Raw genomic sequence first — 10,821 nt, 5'->3', positions numbered from 1 at the left:
CCTGAGTACCTGGGATTACAGGTGCCTGCCACCACGCCCGGCTAATTTTTGTGTTTTTAGTAGAGATGGGTTTTCACCATGTTGGCCAGGCCAGTCTCGAACCCCTGACCTGAGGCAATCCCCCTGCCTCGGACTCCCAAAGTGCTGGGATTACAGGTGTGAGTTACCGCGCCTGGTCTTTTCTTCCCTTCCTTTTTCCTAATGGAATCCCAGTGATTAGCCGGGCTGATTGCCTTCTGGGATGAAGACAACAGTTCCCAGCCTCCCTTGTAGCTAAGCATGGCCATGTGACCATTTCTAGCCAATGCAAAGCAAGCTGAAGTGCCATGTGTCTCTTCTGGGAAGTGTTCTCAAATGATGGGAGTGGAAGTGGAGAGACAAGCATCTTCTAGCTTTCCAGCTTGGAACTTGAATGTGATGCCTGGAACTCTATCAGTGATCTTAGACCATAAGGGGAACATTAAGGATGGAAGCCACACATTAAGTATGGCAAGAGCTGAACGACAGAAGCCCGGGTCCCAAGTGAACCATGAAGTTGCTGTTCCAGGTCGGCCCTCTCTAGCATTTGACCTCTTACAGGTGATATAAACTAACTTCTCTTTTATTTAAGCCACTATTACTTTTGAGTTTTCTTTCTGTTATATGTAGATGAAGTTGGTATTAACTGATTTTCAAAATTTCTAGTAAAACTGATGCTCCCCGCCCCCCAGAAAAAATAGGCCACATTTCTCCTGAAGCCTCCTGTAGCCCTGGGTTTGAGTAGCTTGGAACTATGGACAATGCAAGGGTTTAAGGTTAGTGGATTTTGGGTCCAAATCCACCTGTCACTTAATAACTAGATGACCTTGAGGATTTTTCCTATACAACCAGGTCATATTAATACCTTTTTTCATAGGGCTGCTGTGTTTAATCCAATATATATTTCTTGACTGCCTGCTTTGTACTAATTACCATATTGATCCAGAGCTGAATAATAGAGTCCCTGTCTTCTAGCGGAAACTGTCTTAAGTGCTAAGTTAGGTTTCAGCTAGCCGAGTTAGTCTCTGCTGCTGGGAGTTTTTGAAGATGAGACTGAAGTTAGGTCTTAAATGAAGGATTCATGAATGGCCTCAGAGGGTCTGTGACACAAGTTCCTTCTTGAAAATTTTCACAAAAATATGTGTGTGTGTGTGATGGCAAATGTGCATTTTTATTGGAGGCAGGGTTTGTAATTTTTTTTTTTAAAGACAGAGTCTCTCTCTGTTGCCCAGGCTGGAGTGCAATGGTGTGACCTCTGCCTCCTGGGTTCAAACGATTCTCCTGCCTCAGCCTCCCAAGTAGCTGGGATTACAGATGCCTGCCACCATGCCTTGCTAATTTTTGTATTTTTAGTGGAGACGGGGTTTCACCATGTTGGCCAGGCTGGTCTCACCCTTCTGACTTCAAGTGGTCTGCCTGCCTTGGCCTCCCAGTGGTGGAATTACAGACGTGAGCCACTGTGCCTGACCAGGTTTGTAATTTTTATTAGAGTCTAGAATGCTTCCATGGTCTTAAGTGGAAGTGCTACTGCAAGCTAAAAAGGATCCAGATAATCTTGGTATGGCTCTCACTTCTCTTCTGCTAAATGGCTTCTTCCTTGAAAAAGAATATGTATAATGCAGAGAATGTGAGGGTCACATAAGTTAATGGGGCACTGTTGGGCTGCTTCGAATGGAAGATATGCCCACCAGAATCAATCAGCTGAGGCTGTGTTTTGCTACTGTAACAAATGACCTCAAATCTCCAAGGCTAACAATAAAAGCTTGTTTCTCACCCATACCAGTGTATCTGTGCATTACTCTGGAACCCAGGCTGATGGAGCAGCCTCTCTCTGGGATATTATTGTCAACCTTGAGGCAGAAGGGATAGCAAACCATGCACTGGCTCTTCCACCTCTGTTTAGAGGCGACACACATCACTTTTGCTCACATTTTACTAGCCTAAGAAGTACATGATCACTCCTGACCACAGAAGAGTGGGATGTATAATCATCCCACCAGGAGGGTGCCAGAGGGAGAGGAAACACACATTCTGAGCATTAATCGATCTGCCACACGATTTTATTGGGATACAAGAACACAAACAGAAATTGATCAAAAATGAGCGGGAATTAAACCGAACCCAGCTTCCTCAATTTCACTCTACTCAACCCTCTGCAGCCAAGGAGACACGCTCAACAGAAAAACCTGGTTTTCCATTCTTGCCACATTGTTAAAATTGGAAGAAAAGCAAAACCAGGCAGAGGCACTTGGACTCTGGGAGTCTTTGTGATGGGCAAAAGAGAAGACTAGTAAAATGGGTGTGTTTAACAAATGTCTACAATTAACCAAACTTGGGACCTGCCTCTTTATGCCCCCAGTACTGGCCTTTATATCAGGATGATTTTAACACATAGTTCATGCTCCTTGGATGTACCTTGCTTAACATACTCATAATTTAGGGAATTTCCTAGATCTACACAGCATGCTAAGTGTAATGGATTGGATTGTGTCCTTGCCACCCAAGCTACCACCACCAAATTCATATGTTGAAGCCCTAACCCTGTATTTGGAGACAGAGCCTTTAAAGAAGCGATCAAGGTTAAATGAAGTTACAAGGGCAGGGCCCTAACCTAATAGGACTGGTGTCCTTGTAAGAAGAGGAAGAGACACAGAGGAATGGCCATGTGAGGACACAGCGTGAAGGCAACGATCTGAAAGCCAGGGAGAGAGGCCTCAGGAGGGACCAGCCCTGCTGGCACCTTGATCTTAGACGATCAGCCTCCAGAACAGTGAGAAATAAATGTCTGTTGTTTAAGCCACCTAGTCTTTGGTATTTTGTTATGACAGCCCAAGCATCACAATACATTAAGAAAAACATGCCGGGTGCAGTGGCTCACACCTGTAATCTCAGTACTTTGGGAGGCTGAGGTGGGAATAGTGCTCGAGCTGAGCCTGAACAACATCGTGGGACCACCATCTCTGCAAAAAAAATTTTAAAATTAGTCACGCATGGTGGAGTGCACATGTAGTCCCAGCTACTCGAGAGGCTGAGGTGGGAGGATCATTTGAGCCCAGGGGGTAGAGGCTGAAGTGAGCTGAGATTGCGCCACTGTATTCCAGCCTGGGTAACAGCGAGACCCTGTCTCAAAATAAAAGAAAGAAAGAAAAAGGAAAATAGCAGCCCCAATCCCCAGCCCTACCCTCTTCCCTTCTCCCCTTCTTCAGAGGAAACATTTTCTGTTGTGTATCATTATTTCTTTGGTACTTCTTTCCACATCTCTTAAGAATCATGCCTAGAGCTCCTTGCTGTGTTTTCCATCTTCAGTGTTTTCTCTTGACTTTCCACTATGGAAGATGAGATTTTAGCCCTTATTCCTTCTGCCCATCCTCATCCCATGTAAGCAGACTTTTCTCTCACTCCCTGCCCAACTCGCAATATTATTATACTGTATTTGGCTAAATCAATATTCGCTATTTCTATTGTTTTGACTTTATTAATGCGCATCATCACAGTGGTGTTTTATGGTAAAACTATGATATTAAGGTAAAACCTTTCCTACACAATTTTTTGTTTTCCTAGAGTTTATGATTTTTTTTTTGTTTGCTTCTTTATCATCAGTTCTACCACAAACACGGGCAGGGGGAGTTGGAGTCCTGGTTGGATGTAGCATTTCACACAGAGGTTTTAATCCAAGGGTTTGTAAATGAAGGGGCTGTTGAGAGAGGTGTGGACGAGGATGGAGAGGCACCCCAGGACTTCAGCAACACTAGGATGCTGTTGACAGTGCCAGGCCTGAAGGGCAAGGGAAGGAAATAGTGTTCCTGGAGCCTAGGAGATTGAGCTGTGGAGGGGATGCCTGTAGGAGCTGTGTTTGGGGAGGGATGACATAGCCACTGCTGAAATGGTGGTTTATCAGTCTGCTCCCATACTGCTATAAGGACCTACCTGAGATTGGGTAATTTATAAGGAAAAGAGTTTTAATTGGCTCTCAGTTCTGCATGCTGTACAGGAAGCATGACTGGGGAGACCTGAGGAAACTTACAATCATGGCAGAAGGTGAAGAGGAAGGAGGCACATCTCACCATGGCGGAGCAGGAGGAAGAGAATGAAGGAGGAGGTGCTACACACCTTTAAACAACCAGTTCTCATGAGAACTCACACACTATCACAAGAACAGCAAGGGGGATGTCCACCCCGACGATCCAGTCACCTCCCATTAGGCCCCTCCTCCAACATTCGGGATTGCAATTTGACATGAGATTTGGGTGGGGACACAAATCCAAACCTTACCAGGTGGCATCAAAGCAGTCAGGGAGAGGCATGGAATACACTTGGCCTCTCTCTTTTCTTCTGCTCGCATGTCTTTCCAGTGCCTCCCATTAGCCAAACTCAATCAGAACCCAGGTGAGGGAGCCAGGAGTTTCAATCCACAGAGACAGCCTCCTGGAGGCTGCCGGCCAAAGAAAGGCAGAAAGAGGTGGGCCATGGTGGAGACTCCCAGCACATTCATCCAGTAGTCTCATTTCTTCTCAGCAGATTCACAGGCTTCAGGTATTATAGCAGTTTCAGCTTTTGGAGACATGTCTCTCAGAGCAGAGCCTCCTGACCTGCTCCATCCAGGCTGGGGGGCCCTGCTGTCACAGCGGGATCTCCTTGATGGTCATCCTGGGACTCCCTTCCTTCTCTTCAGTGTTGTATATCCTAATTCCTGCAGGCTTTGTCTTTCTCCTTCTTTGCTTACTCCCTCATTTTGGTGGAGCTCATCGTGCAGTAGCTTCCTGAGAAAGGATGTGTGTGTGGGAGGTACATTCTTTGAGACCTTTCAAGATTAATAATGTCTTTATTCTTCCTTTACGTTTGACTGATAGCTTGACTGGCATAATCTCCCAGGAGGAAGTGGTTTTCCTTCCTCACAGCTGGTGACACTGATGAGAAAAATCAAAGCCCTCTGATTCCTGATTCTTTAAGTTTCTCTCTGGAAACTTAAAGAATCTTCTCTGTGTCTTCAGTATACTGAGGTTTCATGACTATGCTCTTTGGTGTGGGTCTCTTTTCACCACTGTGCCAAATACCCAATGAGCCCTTTCAGTCCTTCAGTGTTGGGAAATTTCCTTGAAATATTTCACTAATGACTTCCTTCTCTTCATTTTTTTTCTGTTTTCTTCCTAGACCTCCAGCTATTCAGGTATTGGATCTCCTCTAATTTTCTTGCAATTTCTGTCTTGTATTGTGTTGTCTTGTGTATCTCTTTATGCTTTTGTTCTTCTTGGAAGGAGAATTCCTCATGTTATGCGGGGGTTGCACTGTGCCTCTCCAGAAGATGTTGAAGTCCTAACCCCCATTGCCTGTGAATGTGACCTTATTTGAAAATAGGGTCTTTGCAGATGATCAGGTTAAGATGAGATCATTATTAGGGCAGGTCCCTAATCCAATATGACTGTATCCTTATACAAAGGGAAAATTTGGATACGGAGACAAACACACACACAGGGAGAACACCATATAAAGACAGATCTGGCAATAAATCTACAAGCCAGGGAATGCCCAAGAGTGCCAGCAACCCACCAGGAACTAAGAGAGGGGCAGGGCACAGATGGGCTCTCACAGCCCCAGGAGGAACCAACACTGCCGATTTTCACTTCTGGGCTTCAGAAAAGTGAGATGATACATTTCTGTTGTTTAAACCACTCAGTTTGTGGTACCTTGTATTAAGCTTAGCCTCTACTTTAGCCCAAAGCTGCGTCCTTACATATTTCAAGTTCAACCTAGAGGTTTCTCTGCACACAGTGAACGGTAACCCAACTGGATGTGGAAATAGACTGTAACCTACTCTTGTACCAATCACAGAGTTTTGGCCAATCACAGGCTGCCAGCTGTTCAAACCATGTTCAAATAAGGCAAACACCCAGGTGTAGCCAATTCAGCTGTTTCTGTGCCTCACTTCCATTTCCTGTACCTCGCTTTCCTTTTTCTCTCCATAAATATTACCCCACCATGTGGCAGCCCCGGAGTCTCTCTGAACATGTTCTGGTTCAAAGAGCTGCCCAATTGTCAAATTGTTCTTTATGCAATTAAACTCCATTAAATTTAATTTACCTAAAGTTTTTCTTTTCACATGTGTTATGGCAGCCCTAGCAAACTAATATACTCCATCGTTGCCTCTAGTTCTTACTGTTAAGTTCTTCATTTCTTCCATCATGTTTCAAATTTCCAAGAGCCATTCATTTGTACATATCCTTTTGGTCACCTCTACTTCTCTCTCTCTCTTTCTCTTTTTTTTTTTTTAAATTAGAGATGGGGTTTTACCATATTGGCCAGGCTGGTCTCGATCTCCTGACCTCAAGTGATCCACCCGCCTTGGCCTCCCAAAGTGCTGGGATTATAGGGGTGAGCCACCGCTCCCGGCCCTGTTACATCCTCTTCTTATTTCATGCCTGCAATATATTATTTCATTTCTCTGAGAAAATTAATGATGCATATATTCAAAGCTTTCTTTTCCCAGACTAGTCTCTGTTGTCAAGTTCCTTGTTTCATAGAGGATTTTCTCAGGTGTGTCTAAATCTCCTAAATTTCCTATTTAACAGTGAAGGAGAGCCGGGCACAGTGGCTCATGCCTGTAATCCCAGCACTTTGGGAGGTGAAAGTGGGAGGATTGCTTGAGGCTAGGAGTTCGAGACTAGTCTGGGCAACATAGTGAGAGCTTGTCTCTACAAAAAATTTTAAAATTAGTTAGGTGTGGTGGTGCATGCTGATAGTCCCAGCTACTCAGAAAGTTGAGGTGAGAGGATTGCTTTAGCCTGGGAGGTCAAGGCTGCAGTGAGCTCTGATGGCACCACTGCACTCCAGCCTGGGCCACAGAATGAGACACTGTCTCAAAAAGAGAAAAAGAAAAGAAAGAAGTGTGGAGGACAATAAAGGTGAAAACGCCAACCCAAGAGCAGAGGGCATTAAACTTAGAGGGATGTGGTTGGCTCTGTTTGGGGGAAACCCAAATATAAAAGTCTTTAGGTCTTCCCCCTTGGCCTAGTCAGCCCTTCCAGTCTTCTGCCTAGACAGCAGTCTGGAGTCTCAGTCTTCATTATGTAAAGTCACACATCCTGCCCTGGGGACCTCTGTGTCACCCTCTCCAGAGGGCAAAGCCCCACCTAGAGTGGATTGGGGAGGACAGTGTCCTGCAGCCTAGAGTGAGGGCCGGGACTAAGGAGCAGATCTAAGCAGCAGATCCATCTACTCTTTTAACAGCTTTAACCCACTCCTTGTTTAGTCCTCCCCACCCTTCACCTCCACTTCTGGAATTATAAGAGCAACAAATTCTTGAGCTCTGGAGGATTCCATTGGTTCTTGGATTTTACAACTTGGCTTAGGATTTGGCTTTCTCAAGGTAGTGCCTGCCTACCCATCTATTTTTAGCTTAAAATATTTTCTCATTGTCTCCTCTCCATTCTCCCAGTCCTGTGCAGTTTTTGTTTGTTCGTTTGTTTGTTTTTCAGTAAAGAAAAAAATAAATCCTTTACTCTAGTTTAAGTGGTTCCAAGAGGGAACAAAATGACCTGTGTTCAAGGGTCCACCTTTGCCTGCAAGTCCTAAAGTCTCTTTTTAAAACTAGCATTCACTTTTATGATTAAAAAACACTCAACAAATGAGGACTAGAAGGAAATTTTCTTAATGTGATAAAGGGCACCTATGAGAAACCTACAGCTGGCATCCCACTTAGGGATGAAAGACTGAATGCTTTCACCTGAGATCAGGAATGAGATAAGACAAGAAGTGCTCTTGCCATTTCTGTGCAACATTGTACTGGGACTCCCTGCGAGGAATCCAGGAATTAGGTTAAAAAATGACATTAAAGGCATACAGATGGAAAGGAAGAAGTAAAATTATCTCTATTTGCAGATGACATAATCTTGTATATGGAATATCCTAAGCAGTCTGCTAAATACCTATTATAGCTAATGAACAAGTTCTGCAAGGTTGTAAGATAAAAGACCAATATGCAAAAATCACTTGTATTTCTATACACTTGTAGTGAACAATCTGAAAATGAAATTAAGAAAACAATTCCATTTTACAATAGCATCAGAAAGAACAAAATACTTAAGAATTAGTTTAACAAGGAAGTGCAAAACCTCCTTTGTGTGGGTCTGTTTTTGGACTCCTTACTCTCTCTATCTGATACATGAATCGTTCCCTTCACCAATGCCACATCGTTTTGATTATCTTCCTCCAATTTTACTCTTCTTTGCAAAAATTGTTCTGATTATTCTAGTGTCTTTGCCTTTCCATACAAATTTTAGAATTAACTTGTCTACATCAGCAACAACAGAAATCCTGCTGGAATTGTGTTAAATCTGTTCATCAATTTGGGGAATGTTGACAACTTTACTCTGTACAATCTTCTGATCCATGAACATAGTATGTCTCTCCATTGCTTTAGGTCTTTGATTTCTTTCATCAGTGTTTGTAGTTTTCAGCATACAGATCTTATATGTGTATATTGTTATTTTTATAAATACATGTATAATACATATTATTTTTATAAATGAAATAAATTCAGGTTGAGTATCCTTTAAAATATAAAATAAAATAAAATTTAAAAGTACAAAACCTATGCTTTGGAAACTATAAAACATTGTTGAAAGAAATTTTTACAAGACCTAAATAAGTAGAAAGACACCCCATGTTCACCAACCAAAAGATTTAATATTGGTAAGATGGCAGGACTTCTCTGAATTGCTCTACAGACTTAACACCGTCCCTATTCACTGACTTCTTTGCAGAAATTGACAAGCTGATCCCAATAGTCATAAGAAAGTACAAGGGACTCAGAATAGCCAAAATAATCTTAAAAAAAAAAACAAGAAAATTAAGGGGCTCACACTTTCTGATTTGAAAACTTAGTGCAAAGCAACAGTAAACAAGGCAGTCTTGGTACTGACATAGACATATAGATCAATGGAATAGAATTGAGAGTCCAGAAATAAATTCTCACGTTTATGGTCAACTGATTTTTCATGAGGTTACCAAAACAGTGCAATAGGGAAAGAATAATATTTTCCACAAATGGTGCTGGGACAATTGAATATCCACATGCAAAAGAAGAAAGACAGATCTCTATTTCACATGGTATAAAATATTAACTCAAAATGGATCGAGATCCTAAATGTAAGAGCTAAAACTATAAAACTCTCAGAACAGCCTGGGCAGCATAGGGAGGCCTCATCTCTACAAAAAATAAAAATAAATAAATTAGCCAGGTGTGGTGGTGCACACCAGTGGTCCCAGCTACTTGGGAGGCTGAGGTGGGAGGATCACTTAAGCCCAGGCAGTTGAGGCTGCAGTGAGCTGTGATCACACCATTGAACTCCAGCCTGTGTGACAGAGTGAAGACCCTGTCAAAAAGCGGGGGGGAAAAAAACAAACAAAAAAAAACCTCTTAGAAGAAAACAATGATAAATCTTCATGGCCTTAGATTGGGTTTTTTACATTGTACCAAAACAAAAGCAACTAAATAAACATTGATAAATTGGACTCCATTAAAATGTAAAACGTTTGTGTTTTAAAGGATACAATCAAGAAACTGAAAAGATAACTCATGAAATGGGAGAAAATAGTTGCAAATCATATGATAAGGGACTTGCTTATGATAAGGGACTTGCTTATAGAACATATAAAGAACTCTTACAATTCAATAATAAAAAGACAATCTAATTAGATGGGCCAGACAATCTAATTAGTGTTGTGCACCTGTAGTCCCAGGTACTTGAGAGGCTGAGGTGGGAGGATGACTTTAGGCCAGGCTAGGCAACAGAGTGAGACCCTGTCTCAAAAAAACAAAAAACAAAAAGACATTCCAATTAAAAATTGAACCAAAGACCTGAACAGACAATTCTGTAAAAAATTACATACAAATGGCCAATAAGCATATGAAAAGATGCTCAACCTCATTAGCTATTCAGGAAATGCAAAAGACAGATAATAATAACAATAACCAGTGTTGCTGAAGATGTAGAGAAACTGGAACCATCATACATTGCTGGTGAGAATGTAAAATGGTGCAACCACTTTGGAAAATAGTCTGGAAGTTCCTCAAAATGTTAAACATAGACTTACCGAGGAACCTAGAAATTTCTGGGTATATAACCAAGGAATAAAAAACACGAAAACTTGCACACAAATATTCATGGCAGAATTATTCATAATAGCCAAAAAGTGAAAACAACCCAGATATCCCTCAACTGATGAATGGATACATTCAATGTAATGTATCATATAAATTCCAGTGTTGGGAATAAAAAGAAACAAAGTACTGATACATGCCACAACATGATGAACCTTGAAAACGTTCTAAGTAAAAGAATCCAGACACACAGCTCACATATTGCATGATTCTATCGACATGAAATGTCCAGAACAGGCAAATCTGTAGAGACAGAAAGTAGACTAGTGGTAGTTTAGGGTTGGGGAGGGATTTGGAGAGAAACACAGAGTTATTGCTAATGGGCACACAGTGCTTTTGCGGAGGGTGATGAACATGTTCTGAAATTGATTTTGGTGATGGTTGTATATTCTGCCATGAATATACAAAAATAATTGACTTGTCCACTTTAAATGGTTGAATTGCATTGTATGTGAATCATACATATATTAGTCTTTTTTTTTTTATTAAAATTTTTCCCTTTTGCTATGGTGCTGATGTTATTTTTTAAGCCTAATTTTAACTGTCTTGGCTTCTGTGTTCCGACTACAGCCCTTTATGTTAGCTTTTTCTTTTTTCTTTCTTTTTTTTTTTTTTTTTTTTTTGAGACAGAGTCTCGCTCTGTA

This window comes from Macaca mulatta, chromosome 2, assembly GCF_049350105.2.
Source record: "Macaca mulatta isolate MMU2019108-1 chromosome 2, T2T-MMU8v2.0, whole genome shotgun sequence".
Lineage (NCBI taxonomy): Eukaryota > Metazoa > Chordata > Mammalia > Primates > Cercopithecidae > Macaca > Macaca mulatta.
The sequence above is the reverse complement of the archived record's forward strand: the minus strand, read 5'-3'. Positions refer to the sequence as shown.